The sequence below is a fragment of the Hordeum vulgare genome, chromosome 3H (assembly GCF_904849725.1).
Source record: "Hordeum vulgare subsp. vulgare chromosome 3H, MorexV3_pseudomolecules_assembly, whole genome shotgun sequence".
Lineage (NCBI taxonomy): Eukaryota > Viridiplantae > Streptophyta > Magnoliopsida > Poales > Poaceae > Hordeum > Hordeum vulgare.
Genome location: NC_058520.1, coordinates 57712855 through 57728574, shown reverse-complemented (window position 1 = coordinate 57728574; position 15720 = coordinate 57712855).

The window sequence follows — 15720 nt, the reverse complement described above, 5'->3', positions numbered from 1 at the left end:
AAACAATTTGGGCCCATTGGAACCTGTTTGGATTTTTACATGGAATTTAAGAGCACTTTAAATGCAAAAATGACTCTGTTTTGGATTATTCCTCAATTGTGCAACATTTTTCCGATGTTGTTTGGGGAAATATTTTATTGCCATAAAATTCAAGTGGGGTGATGAAGTGGAATTTAAATGAGATTTGAATTTCAACTTGATCATATCCAATTTAGCAACATGATTTGTTGCTCATCATGGTCATCACTCTAGCTTAACTACAATGCTCACTGTAGCAAAAGCTGAGGATGTCACAGGAGATGAGATGGTGCTGATGAAGATGTTGATGGTGATGAGTCCCCTCCGATGAGAGGAGTGTTGGTGATGACGATGGCAACAATTTCCCCCTCCGGGAGGGAAGTCTCCCTGGCAGGATCGTCCTGCCGGAGCTCTAGATTGGTTCTGCTCAAGTTCCGCCTCGTGGCAGCGGCGAATCCTCCGAAAAGCCTCCTCCTGAATTTTTTCGGAACAAAACCCTTCATATAGCAGAAGAGGGAGCGAGTGGGCCAGCAAGGAGCCCACAAGGCCCCTAGGCGCGGCTAGGGGGTAGCCGCGCCTAGCAGGCTTGTGGCCACCTGCTAGCGCCCCTCTGGCACTTCTTTGTTCCAGTATTTTTTATATATTCCCAAAAAAATCCACGTTGATTTTCACGGCTTTTGGAGTTGCGCAGCATAGGCATCTCAAACTTGCTCCTTTTTCAGGCCAGAATTCCAGTTGCCGGCATTCTCCCTCTTCAAGTAAACCTTGCAAAATAAGAGAGAAAAGGCATAAGTATTGTACCGTGAAGTGAAATAACAGCCCAAAAAGCAATAAATATCAACATGAAAGCATGATGCAAAATGGACGTATCAACTCCCCCAAGCTTGGACCTCGCTTGTCCTCAAGCGAAAGCCGAGCTCAATAAATATGCCCACATGTTTAGGGAGAGAGGTGTCGACAAAACAAGATACGAACATACATGCATCATGATCAAGATCAGAACAGCAATACCAATATATAATCTCTCATGCTAAAGTGACAATTCCTTCACAAAGTAAAGTATGGATCAAGAACCTTGCCGAGAATTAGCAACCGATAGCCTTTAGTCATTGAAGCAATTGCAATTTATCACAACATCAGAAAGAGTCAAATAAGAGCTTGTAAAGCAAATCCACATACTCAATCATCTTTTCATTCTCTACAATTGCTACAACTCACGTGGTACTCATGAGATCAAAGTTTCAGCTGAACACAGAGAAAGATAGGGGCTTATAGTTTTGACTCCCAACTGCTTACCTCAAGGGTAATGTCAACAATAATAATTCATGAGTGCTTACCTCCAAGTTGACATATGAATATAGATCTTTCCCTAGCATATGATGTTAGCCAAGATAAAGGCGAAACAAGGAATTGGTGAAGATCACCATGACTCTTTCCAGGGCAAAAAGTAAAGGTACAAGATAGGCCCTTCGCAGAGGGAAGCATAGATTGTCATGCGCTTTTGAGGTTTGGATGCGTGTACTCTTAGTGCGGAGGAACGTCACTTTATATTGCCTCCTGTGATAAAGAACTTTATTATGCAGTCTGTCGCTTTTATGTCTTCCTCATCACAGGTTCGTACAAAGCTTATTTTCCACACACTAATAGACCATACATATTAGGGAGCATTTTTTATTGCTTGCACCGATGACAACTTACTTGAGGGATCTTATTCAATCCATAGGTAGGTATGGTGGACTCTCATGGAAAAACTGGGTTGAAGGTTTATGGATGCACAAGTAGTATCTCTACTTGGTGCGGGAGTTTTAGCTAATATGAGGTGGAATCAATCATAACATGCTAAGGGATCTCTAATCATATAACATTGTTTGGAACCAAGCAAACACAATTCATTATGTTGTCTTCCTTGTCCAACATCTACTTCTAAGCATGCAAGTTTAGTGCGTGTTCATAATCATAGATGGTGTCAAAGATGATATATTTATATGTGAACCTCTCCTTTTTTATCACTTCCTATTAATTGCAACAATGACCAAGGTCTACATTTGTCTACCCTCAACAAGTTTCAATCAACATTCTTTTTATATGTGAAGCCAGCACTTCCCATAAGATCATTACATGATCTTTCATGCTTTTGTTATTTTCTCACTCTTTTGATCATGGCAAGAGGCAAAGCCCTCAACTAAGACACTCTTTATTATATGGCTCACGAGCTCGAATACATCGGGGGTGACACAAAGAAAAACTCAAGACTAAAACACTAAGACTTTTAGTATACTAGAGAAAAAGAGAACTGAAAAGGAACAAACTAAAACAAAGGTAAAGGCAATAGAAGTGATGGTGATACGATACTGGGGCAACTCCCCCAAGCTTGGTACAAGCCAAGGGGATTGCCCATACCCATGCTTAGTTGTCTTCCTTTGGAGATGATGGTGGTGGAGTTGTTGCAATCTTTGATTCCAAGAGGGCCATTAATCTTTGATTTATACCTTGGAGATCTGTGATATGTTTCTCCAGCAAAACAACTTCACGAGTGACATAAGTATTGCGAGCACGAGTTGTTTCACAAAACCTCAAGATTTCAATCAAGGATGGAGACAATAGCTGGAGGTAGGGTTGGAGGAAATCCACATCTTCAACTTCTTCCTTGTTGAACACAGATTGTGCTTCGTCCCACCCCTGATTCTTCTCCTTAGTTTTGCCCTTGGTTTCTTTAGGTAGCCTTTCCTTGGCCTCCATTCTTTTTAGATCAGCATTTCCTTCTCCATAGACTTGAGGGAGATTGTTCTCCCCCACAGATTCCTGGGACGACATCTTGTTCTAAATATGCGGCAGAAAACAGGCACGAAACGAAAACAGAGGAAATTTGCGTGATACGAGGGTCAGACCTTTCGGGAGAATATATAATGATTTTTTCCATACCAGAAGGAGTACTCCGCACGAAAACGGAGTCAGGGAGGCACACGAGGTGGCCACAAGCCCCCCGGGCGCGGCCAGGGGGTGGGACCGCGCCTTACAGGCTTGTCGCCTCCTCGCGCGCTTTCCGGAATACTTCCATTTTTTTCTATTTTTTCAAATATTCCAAAACAGAGAAAAATTCCTAGTGGGAAAGTTTTGGAGTTTGTTTTCTTACCGAATCACATACCTCTTCGTTTTTGGACTCTGAAACAGACTGATAAATATCCCTTAGGTATTCTTCGAGAGTTATGGTATTGATGATATTGCTTTCAATATTTATGGGAGTAACTAAGATATAATGCTTCATTCTCTGCCCATTTACAACTCTCGGACAATTACCTTCCATGTTGTTGATCTTGATAGCACCGGAACGATATACTTCCTCAACAATGTAAGGACCTTCCCATTTAGAGAGAAGCTTGCTGATACGTCCATTTTGCATCATTTTTCATGTTGATATTTATCACTTCTTTGGCTGTTATTTCACTTCACGGTACAATTCTTATGCCTTTTCTCTCTTATTTTGCAAGGTTTACATGAATAGGGAGAATACCGGCAACTGGAATTCTGGCCTGAAAGTGGAGCAAATTTGTAATACCTATTCTACGCAACTCCAAACGCCGTAAAAATAAGCGATAAATTTTTTTCCCGATTTATCAGAAATACTGGGCCAAAGAAGTGCCAGAGGGCCACCAGGGGGTGCCCACAAGCCTGCACGGCGCGGCCACCCCCCCCCCTAGGTCGCGCCATGGGGGCTTGTGGGCAGCCCACTGGCCCACTGGCCCCCCTCTTTTTCTATATGGAGGGTTTCGTCCAGGAAAAAATCAAGGAGGAGCTTTTTTGTGGTTTCGCCACCGCCACGAGGCGGAACTTGAGCACAACCAATCTAGAGCTTCAGCAGGACGATCCTGCCGGGGAAACTTCCCTCCCGGAGGGGGAAATCGTCGCCATCGTCATCACCAACACTCCTCTCATTGGAGGGGACTCGTCACCATCAACATCTTCATTAGCACCATCTCATCTCCAAACCCTAGTTCATCACTTGTAACCAATCTCCGTCTCGCGACTCTGATTGGTACTTGTAAGGTTGCTAGTAGTGTTGATTACTCTTTGTAGTTGATGCTAGTTGGATTATTTGGTGGAAGAGTTTATGTTCAGATCCTTGATGCTACTCATTACCTCTCTGATCATGAATATGATTATGCTTTGTGAGTAGTTACTTTTGTTCCTGAGGACATGGGATAAGTCATGCTAATAATAGTCATGTGAATTTGGTATTCGTTCGATATTTTGATGTGTTGTATGTTGTTTTTCCTCTAGTGGTGTTATGTGAACGTCGACTACATAACACTTCACCATTATTTGGGCCTAGAGGAAGGCATTGGGAAGTAGTAAGTAGATTATGGGTTGCTAGAGTGACAGAAGCTTAAACCCTAGTTTATGCGTTCCTTCATAAGGGGCTGATTTGGATCCACTAGTTTAATGCTATGGTTAGACTTTGTCTTAATTCTTCTTTCGTACTTGCAGAGGCTTGCGAGAGGGGTTAATCATGAGTGGGATGCTTGTCCAAGTAAGGGCAGTACCCAAGCGCCAGTCCACCCACATATCAAACTATCAAAGTAACGAACGTGAATCATATGAACATGATGAAACTAGCATGATAGAAATTCCCGTGTGTCCTCGGGAGCGTTTTTCCTCCTATAAGACTTTGTCCAGGATTGTCCCTTGCTACAAAAGGGATTGGGCCACTTTGTTGCACCGTTGCTACTTCTGTTACTTGTTGCTTGCTACTAATCATCTCACCACACAATCACTTGGTACCGACAATTTCAGTGCTTGCAGATATTTCCTTGCTGAAAACCACTTGTCAGATCCTTGTGCACCTCGTTGGGTTCGACACTCTTACTTATCGAAAGGACTATGATTGATCCCTATAATTGTGGGTCATCAAGACTCCTTTCTGGCGCCGTTGCCGGGGAGTGAAGCGCCTCTGGTAAGTGGAACTTGGTAAGGAAACATTCATATAGTGTGCTAAAATTTATTGTCACTTGTCACTATGGATACTAATCCTTTGAGGGGCTTGTTCGGGGTATCTTCACCTCGAACGGAAGTACAAATAGTTGCTCCTCAACCTTCTGCACCTACTGAAAATATTTTCTTTGAATTTCCTTCGGGTATGCTTGAGAAACTGCTGGCTAATCCTTTTAGAGGAGATGGAACATCACATCCAGACTTGCGTCTGATCTATGTAGATGAAGTTTGTGGTTTATTTAAGCTTGCAGGTGTGCCCGAGGATGAGGTCAAGAAGAAGGTCTTTCCTTTATCTTTGAAGGATAAGGCATTGACATGGTATAGGCTATGTGATGATACTGGATCATGGGACTACAATCAGTTGAAATTGGAATTTCATCAAAAGTTTTATCCTATGCATCTAGTACATCTTGATCGGAATTATATTTACAATTTTTGGCCTCCTGACGGAGAAATCATCGCTCAAGCTTCGGGGAGGCTTAAATCAATGCTATATTCATGCCCCAATCATGAGCTCTCGAGAGAAATTATCATTCAGAACTTCTATGCTCGGCTTTCTCATGATGATCGCACCATGCTTGACACTTCTTGTACCGGTTCTTTTATGAAGAGAGACATTGACTTCAAGTGGAATTTATTGGAGAGAATTAAACGCAACTCTGAAGATTGGGAGCTTGAAGAAGGTAAAGAGTCAGGTATGAATTTCACGTTTGATTGCGTTAAATCGTTTGTTGAGACAAATACTTTTTGTGACTTTAGCGCTAAGTATGGACTTGACTCTGAGATAGTAGCTTCATTGTGTGAATCCTTTGCTACTCATATTGATCTCCCCAAAGAGAAGTGGTTTAAATATCATCCTCCTTTAGAAGTCAATGTAGTTAAACCTACTCCAGTTGAAGAGAAAGTCATTGCCTATAATGATCCTGTTGTTCCGAGTGATTACATTGAGATATGTAGAGGCTATATTAGAACACCTACACCCCCTGAGCAAATTAGAGTTGAACCTAGCATTGCTATTATCAAAGATCTTCTGTCCGACGATGTTGAGGGACATAATATTCACTTCTGTGAAAATGCTCCTAGAATTGCTAAACCTCACGTTAGAGAGAAACATAGGCCTGTTGTTGGCATGCCTGTTGTTTCTGTTAAGATAGGAGATCATTGTTATCATGGTTTATGTGACGTGGGTGCTAGTGTTAGTGCAATAGCTCAATCCTTATACGATGAAATCAAAGATGAGATTGCACCTATTGAGATAGAGCTTATTGATGTCACTATTCAGCTTGCCAATAGAGATACTATCTGTCGTGTGGGAATTGTTAGGGATGTTGAAGTCTTGTGTGGTAAAACAAAGTATCCTACTGATTTCCTCGTTCTTGCTACCACACAAGATAGCTTTTGTCCCATCGTATTTGGCAGACCTTTTCTCAATACCGTCAATGCTCATATTGACTGCGAGAAGCAAACTGTCACTGTTGGCTTTGAAGGCATGTCACATGAGTTCAATTTCTCTAAGTTTGGTAGACAACCTCATGAAAAGGAGTTGCCTTGTAGGGATGAAACTTTTGCCTTAGCCTCTATTGTCGTGCATCCTACTGATCCCATAGAGAAATACTTGCTTGAGCATGAAAATGATATGCATATGGATGAAAGGGTTGAGATAGATAGAGTTGTCTTAGAACAATATCCTATCCTTAAGAATAACTTGCCTATTGAACTGCTTGGGGATCCACCCCCACCAAAGGGTGATCCTGTGTTCGAGCTTAAACAGTTGCCTGATACTCTTAAGTATGCCTATCTTGATGAAAAGGAGATATATCATGTTATAATTAGTGCTAGACTCTCAGAGCATGAAGAAAAGAAGTTACTAAAAACTCTGAGGAAGCACCGTGCTGCTATTGGATATACTCTTGATGATCTTAAGGGCATTAGTCCTACTCTATGTCAGCACAAGATTAAAATTGATCCTGATTTCAAACCAGTTGTTGATCATCAAAGGAGATTAAATCCTAAGATGAAAGAAGTAGTGAGAAAAGAAATACTAAAGCTCCTGGAAGCATGTATCATCTATCCTGTTGCACATAGTGATTGGGTGAGTCCGGTGCATTGCATCCCTAAGAAGGGAGGCATTACCGTTGTCCCTAATGATAAGGATGAATTGATTCCAGAGAGGATTATTACTGGCTATAGGATGGTGATCGGTTTTAGGAAATTTAATAAAGCCACTAGGAAAGATCATTACCCTCTATCTTTTATCGACCAAATGCTAGAAAGGTTGTCCAAACACACACACTTCTGCTTTCTATACGGTTATTCTGGTTTCTCCCAAATACCAGTTGCACAATCTGATCAGGAGAAAACCACTTTCACGTGTCCTTTCGGTACCTTTGCTTATAGACGTATGCCTTTTGGCTTATGTAATGCACCTGCCACTTTTCAAAGATGTATGATGGCTATATTCTCTGACTTTTGTGAAAAGATTGTTGAGGTTTTCATGGATGACTTCTCCGTTTACGGGTCTTCCTTTGATGATTGCCTCAGCAACCTTGATCGAGTCTTGTAGAGATGTAAAGACACCAATCTTGTCTTGAATTGGGAGAAGTGCCACTTTATGGTTAATGAAGGCATCGTCTTAGGACATAAAATTTCTGAAAGAGGTATTGAAGTCGATAAGGCAAAGGTTGATGCAATCGAGAAAATGCCATACCCCACAGATATCAAAGGTATAAGAAGTTTCCTTGGTCATGCTGGTTTCTATAGGAGGTTCATTAAAGACTTCTCTAAGATTTCTAGGCCTCTTACCAATCTCTTGCAAAAGGATATTCATTTTGTTTTTGACGATGATTGTGAGGAAGCCTTCGAAATACTTAAGAGGGCTTTGATAACCGCACCTATTGTTCAACCACCTGATTGGAACTTACCTTTTGAGATCATGTGTGACGCTAGTGATTATGCTGTTGGTGTTGTTCTAGGGCAAAGAGTTGATAAGAAGTTGAATGTTATTCACTATGCTAGTAAAATTCTAGACAGTGCCCAAAGAAACTATGCCACTACGGAAAAAGAATTTTTAGCAGTCGTGTTTGCACGTGAAAAGTTCAGGTCTTACATAGTTCATTCCAAAGTCACTATTCACACTGATCATGCTGCTATTAAGTACCTCATGGAGAAGAAGGACGCTAAACTTAGACTTATCAGATGGGTTCTCTTGTTACAAGAATTTGATTTGCACGTTGTCGACAGAAAGGGTGCTGATAACCCAGTAGCAGATAACTTCTCTAGGTTGGAGAACGTTCTTGATGACCCACAACCTATTGATGATAGCTTTCCCGATGAGAAACTGAATGTCATCAATGCTTCACGTAGTGCACCGTGGTATGCTGATTATGCAAACTATATTGTTGCCAAATATATACCACCTAGTTTCACGTACCAGCAGAAGAAGAAATTCTTCTTTGACTTGAGACATTACTTTTGGGATGATCCTCACCTTTATAAGGAAGGAGTAGATGGTGTTATTAGACGTTGTGTACCTGAACATGAACAGGGACGGATCCTACAGAAGTGTCACTCCGAGGCCTACGGAGGACACCATGCGGGAGATAGAACTGCACACAAGGTATTGCAATCAGGTTTCTATTGGCCCACTCTCTTCAAGGATGCCCGTAAGTTTGTCTTGTCTTGTGACGAATGTCAAAGAATAGGTAATATTAGCAAACATCGGCAAATGTCTATGAACTATTCACTTGTCATTGAACCATTTGATGTTTGGGGATTTGATTATATGGGACCTTCTCCCAAATCCAACGGGTATATGCATATCCTAGTTGCTGTTGATTATGTCACTAAGTGGGTAGAAGCTATCCCCACTGGTAGTGTTGATCACAACACCTCTATCAAGATGCTGAAAGAAGTTATCTTCCCTAGATTTGGAGTCCCTAGATATCTAATGACCGACGGTGGTTCACACTTCATTCATGGTGCTCTTCGTAAAACGCTTGCTAAGTACAATGTCAACCATAGAATTGCATCTCCCTACCACCCTCAGTCCAGTGGTCAAGTAGAGCTAAGTAATAGAGAGATTAAACTAATTCTGCAAAAGACTGTCAACAGGTCTAGAAAGAATTGGTCTAAGAAGCTCGATGATGCACTGTGGGCTTATAGAACTGCCTATAAGAATCCCATGGGCATGTCTCCGTACAAAATGGTGTATGGGAAAGCATGTCACTTACCTCTTGAGCTTGAGAATATAGCTTATTGGGCAATCAAAGAGCTCAACTTTGATTTCAAACTTGCTGGTGAGAAGAGATTATTTGATATTAGCTCGCTTGATGAGTGGAGAACTCAGGCATATGAGAATGCCAAGCTGTTCAAAGAGAAGGTTAAGAGGTGGCATGATAAGAGGATACAAAAGTGTGAGTTCAATATAGGTGATTATGTCTTGCTATATAACTCTCGTTTAAGATTCTTTGCAGGCAAGCTTCTCTCTAAATGGGAAGGTCCTTATGTTGTTGAGGAAGTATATCATTCCGGTGCTATCAAGATCAACAACTCGGAAGGTAATTTTCCGAGAGTGGTAAATGGGCAGAGAATCAAGCATTATATCTCAGGTACTCCCATAAATGTTGAAAGAAATATTATCAATACCATAACTCCAGAAGAATACATAAGGGATATTTATCAGCCTATTTTAGACTCCGAAAATGAAGAGGTATGTGATTCGGTAAGAAAACAGAGTCCAAAACTTTTCCAGTAGGAAATTTTCTCCGTTTTTGAATATTTGAAAAAATACAAAAATTGGAAGTAGTCCGTAAAGTGCGCGAGGAGGCGACAAGCCTGGCACGGCGTGGGCCCAACCCCTGTCCGTGCGTGAGGGCTTGTGGCCACCTCGTGCGCCTCCCGAACTCCGTCTTCGTGCAGGGTACTCCTTCTGGTCTGGAATTATATATACTTCCGTTTGGTTTGACCCCTGCATCACGCAGATTTCCTGTGTTTTTTGTTTCGAGCCTGTTTTCTGCCGCAGATCTAGGTCAAGATGCCGTCCCAGGAATCTGTGGGGGAGAACAACCTCCATCAAATCTATGGAGAAGTTCATGCTGATCTGGAAGGGATGGAGGTCATGGAGGCTAAGGAGATGCTACCTAAAGAAACCAAGGGCAAGGTTAAGGAGAAGGATCAGGCGTGGGACGAAGTGCAATCTGTGCTCAACAAGGAAGAAGTTGAGGAAGTGGATTTCCTCCAACCTTACCTCCACCTACTGTCTCCATCTTTGATTGAACTCTTGAGGTTTTGTGAAACAACTCGTGCTCGCAATACTTGTCTCACTCGTGAAGTTGTTTTGCTGGAAAAACATATCGTAGATCTCCAAGGTATAAATCAAAGATTAATGGCCCTCTTGGAGTCAAAGATTGCAACAACTCCACCATCACCACCAAAGGAAGACAACTGAGCATTGCTATGGGCAATCCCCTTGGCTTTTGCCAAGCTTGGGGGAGTTGCCCCGGTATCGTATCACCATCACATCTTTTGCCTTTACCTTTGTTTTAGTTTTCCTTTTCAGTTTTCTATTTCCCTAGTAGATTAAAAGTCTTAGTGTTTTAGTTTTGAGTTTTGCTTTGTGTCACCCCCGATGTATTCTTGCTCGTAAGCCATATAATAAAGAGTGTCTTAGTTGAAGGGCTTTGCCTCTTGCCATGATCAAAAAAGGGAGAATAGAACAAAAGCGTGAAAGATCATGTAATGATCTTATGGGAAGTGATGGCTTCACATATAAAAAGAATGATGATTGAAAGTTGTTGAGGGTAGGCAAACGTAGAACTTGGTCATTGTTGCAATTAATAGGAAGTGATAAGGAAGGAGAGGTTCACATATAAATATATCATCTCTGACACCATCTATGATTGTGAACACTCACTAAACTATTGCATGCCTAGAAGTAGATGTTGGACAAGGAAGACAACATAATGAATTGTGTTTTCTTGGCTCTGAACAATGTTATATGATTAGAGATCCCTTAGCATGTGATGATTGCTTCCACCTCATATTAGCCAAAAACTCCCGCACCAAGTAGAGATACTACTTGTGCATCCATAAACCTTCAAACCAGTTTTGCCATGTGAGTCCACCATACCTACCTATGGATTGAATAAGATCCATCAAGTAAGTTGTCATCGGTGCAAGCAATAAAAATTTCTCTCTAATATGTATGATCTATTAGTGTGTGGAAAGTAAGCTTTATACGAACCTGTGATGAGGAACACATAAAAGCAACAGACTGCATAATAAAGTTCTTTATCACAGGAGGCAATATAAAGTGATGTTCCTCCACACGAAGAGGACACGCATCCAAACCTCAAAAGTGCATGACAACCTCTGCTTCCCTCTGCGAAGGGCCTATCTTGTACCTTTACTTTTTGCCCTTGAAAGAGTCATGGTGATCTTCACCAATTCCCTATTTCTCCTTTGTCTTGGCTATCGTCATATGCTTGGGAAAGATCTATATTCATATGTCAACTTGGAGGTAGGCATTCATGAATTATTATTGTTGACATTACCCTTGCGGTGAGTAGTTGGGAGGCAAAACTATAAGCCCCTATCTTTCTCTGTGTCCAGCTGAAACTTTGATCTCATGAGTATCACGTGAGTTGTAGCAATTATAGAGAACGAAAGAATGATTGAGTATGTGGATTTGCTTTACAAGCTCTTATTTGACTCTTTCTAATGTTGTGATAAATTGCAATTGCTTCAATGACTAAAGGCTATCGGTTGTTACTTCTCGGTAAGGTTCTTGATCCATGCTTTACTTTGTGAAGGAATTATCACTTTAGCATGAGAGATTATATGTTGGTATTGCTGTTATGATCATGATCATGATGCTTGCATGTTCGTATCTTGTTTTGTCGACACCTCTCTCCCTAAACATGTGGACATATTTATTGAGCTTTGCTTTCGCTTGAGGACAAGCGAGATCTAAGCTTGGGGGAGTTGATACATCCATTTTACATCAGGTTTTCATGTTGATATTTATCACTTCTTTGGCTGTTATTTCACTTCACGGTACAATTCTTATGCCTTTTCTCTCTTATTTTGCAAGGTTTACAAGAAGAGGGAGAATACCGGCAACTGGAATTCTGGCCTGAAAGTGAAGCAAAGTTGAGATACCTATTCTGCGCAACTCCAAACGCCGTAAAAATCAACGAGGAATGTTTTCCCAATTTATCAAAAATACTGGGCCGAAGAAATGCCAGAGGGGCACCAGGGGGTGCCCACAAGCCTGCATGGCACGGCCACCCAACCAGGCCGCGCCATGGGGGCTTGTGGGCAGCCCACTAGCCCACTGGCCCCCTTCTTTTGCTATATGGAGGGTTTCGTCCAGGAAAAAAATCAAGCAGGAGCTTTTTCGTGGTTTCGCCGCCGCCACGAGGCGGAACTTGAGAAGAACCAATCTAGAGCTCCGGCAGGACGATCCTGCCATGGAAACTTCCCTCCAGAGGAGGAAATCATCGCCATCGTCATCACCAACACTCCTCTCATCGGAGGGGACTCATCACCATCTCATCTCCAAACCCTAGTTCATCACTTGTAACCAATCTCCGTCTCGCGACTCCGATTGGTACTTGTAAGGTTGCTAGTAGTGTTGATTACTCTTTGTAGTTGATGCTAGTTGGATTATTTGGTGGAAGAGTTTATGTTCAGATCATTCATGCTACTCATTACCTCTCTGATCATGAATATGATTATGCTTTGTGAGTAGTTACTTTTGTTCCTGAGGACATGGGATAAGTCATGCTAATAATAGTCATGTGAATTTGGTATTCGTTCGATATTTTGATGTGTTGTATGTTGTTTTTCCTCTATTGGTGTTATGTGAACATCGAATACATAATACTTCACCATTATTTGGGCCTAGAGGAAGGCATTGGGAAGTAGTAAGTAGATGATGGGTTGCTAGAGTGACTGAAGCCTAAACCCTAGTTTATGCGTTACTTCGTAAGGGGCTGATTTGGATGCACTAGTTTAATGCTATGGTTAGACTTTGTCTTAATTCTTCTTTCGTAGTTGCGGATGCTTGCGAGAGGGGTTAATCATAAGTGGGATGCTTGTCCAAGTAAGGGCAGTACCCAAGCACCGGTCCACCCACATATCAAACTATCAAAGTAACGAACGCGAATCATATGAACATGATGAAACTAGCATGACAGAAATTCACGTGTGTCCTCAGGAGCGTTTTTTCCTCCTATAAGACTTTGTCCAGGCTTGTCCCTTGCTACAAAAGGGATTGCGCCACTTTGCTACACCGTTGCTACTTTTGTTACTTGTTGCTTGCTACGAATCATATCACCACACAATCACTTGTTACCGACAATTTCAGTGCTTGCAGATATTTCCTTTTTGAAAACCACTTGTCAGATCCTTCTGCTCCTCGTTGGGTTCGACACTCTTACTTATCGAAAGGACTATGATTGATACCCCATACTTGTGGGTCATCACTTGCCTGCAAAAAATCTTAAACGAGAATTATATAGCAAGACATAATCACCTACATTGAACTCACGTTTTTGTATCCTTTTATCATGCCACCTCTTAACCTTTTCTTTGAACAACTTGGCATTTTCATATGCCTGAGTTCTCCATTCATCAGGCGAGCTAATGTCAAATAACCTCTTCTCGCCAGCAAGTTTGAAATCAAAGTTGAGCTCTTTGATTGCCCAATAAGCTTTATGCTCTAGCTCAAGAGGTAAATGACATTCTTTACCGTACACCATTTTGTACGGAGACATGCCCATGGGATTCTTATAGGCAGTTCCATAAGCCCCAGTGCATCATCGAGCTTCTTAGGCCAATTCTTTCTAGACCTGTTGACAGTCTTTTGCAGAATTAGTTTAATTTCTCTATTGCTTAGCTCTACTTGACCACTGGACTGAGGGTGATAGGGGGACGCAATTCTATGGTTGACATCGTACTTAGCAAGCGTTTTACGGAAAGCACCATGAATGAAATGTGAACCACCGTCAGTCATCAGATATCTAGGGACTCCAAATCTAGGAAAAATAACTTCTTTAAGCATCCTGATAGAAGTGTTGTGATCAGCACTACTAGTGGGGATAGCTTCTACCCACTTAGTGACGTAATCAACAGCAACTAGGATGTGAGTATACCCGTTGGATTTTGGAAAAGGTCCCATATAATCAAAGGCCCACACATCAAATGGTTCAATGACAAGTGAATAGTTCATAGGCATTTCCTAACGTTTACCGATATTACCTACTCTTTGACATTCGTCACAAGACAAGACAAACTTACGGGCATCCTTGAAGAGAGTGGGCCAATAAAAACCTGATTGCAATACCTTGTGTGCAGTTCTATCTCCCGCATGGTGTCCTCCGTAGGCCTCGGAGTGACACTTCTGTAGGATCTGTCCCTGTTCATGTTCAGGTACACAACGTCTACTAACACCATCTACTCCTTCCTAATAAAGGTGAGGATGATCCCAAAAGTAATGTCTCAAGTCAAAGAAGAATTTCTTCTTTTGCTGGTATGTGAAACTAGGTGGTATATATTTGGCAACGATATAGTTTGCATAATCAGCATACCACGGTGCACTACGTGAAGTATTGATGACATTCAATTGCTCACCGGGAAAGCTATCATCAATAGGTTGTGGGTCATCAAGGACGTTCTCTAACCTAGACAAGTTATCTGCTACTGTGTTATCAGCACCCTTCCTGTCAACAACATGCAAATCAAATTCTTGTAGCAAGAGAACCCATATGATAAGTCTAGGTTTAGCATCCTTCTTCTCCATGAGGTACTTAATAGCAGCGTGATCAGTGTGAATAATGACTTTGGAATCAACTATGTAGGACCTGAACTTTTCACATGCAAACACGACTGCTAAAAATTCCTTTTCCGTAGTAGCATAGTTTCTTTGGGCATTGTCTAGAGTTTTACTAGCATAGTAAATAACATTCAACTTCTTATCAACTCTTTGCCCTAGGACAGCACCAACACCATAGTCACTAGCATCACACATGATTTCAAAAGGTAAGTTCCAATCGGGTGGTTGAACAATAGATGCCGTTATCAAAGCCTTCTTAAGTATTTCGAAGGCTTCCTCACAATCATCGTCAAAAACAAAAGGAATATCCTTTTGCAAGAGATTGGTAAGAGGCCTAGAAATCTTAGAGAAGTCTTTAATGAACCTCCGATAGAAACCAGTATGACCAAGGAAACTTCTTATACCTTTGATATCTGTGGGGTATGGCATTTTGTCGATTTCATCAACCTTAGCCTTATCGACTTCAATACCTCTTTCAGAAATTTTATGTCCTAAGACAATGCCTTCATTAACCATAGAGTGGCACTTCTCCCAATTCAAGACAAGATTGGTGTCTTTACATCTCTGCAAGACCCGATCCAAGTTGCTGAGGCAATCATCAAAAGAAGACCCGTAGACGGAGAAGTCATCCTTGAAAACCTCAAAAATCTTTTCACAAAAGTCAGAGAATATAGCCATCATGCATCTTTGAAAGGTGGCAGGTGCATTACATAAGGCAAAAGGCATACGTCTATAAGCAAAGGTACCGAAAGGGCAGGTGAAAGTGGTTTCCTCCTGGTCAGATTGTGCAAATGGTATTTGGGAGAAACCAGAATAACCGTCTAGAAAGCAGAAGTGTGTGTGTTTAGACAGTCTTTCTAGCATTTGGTCGATAAAAG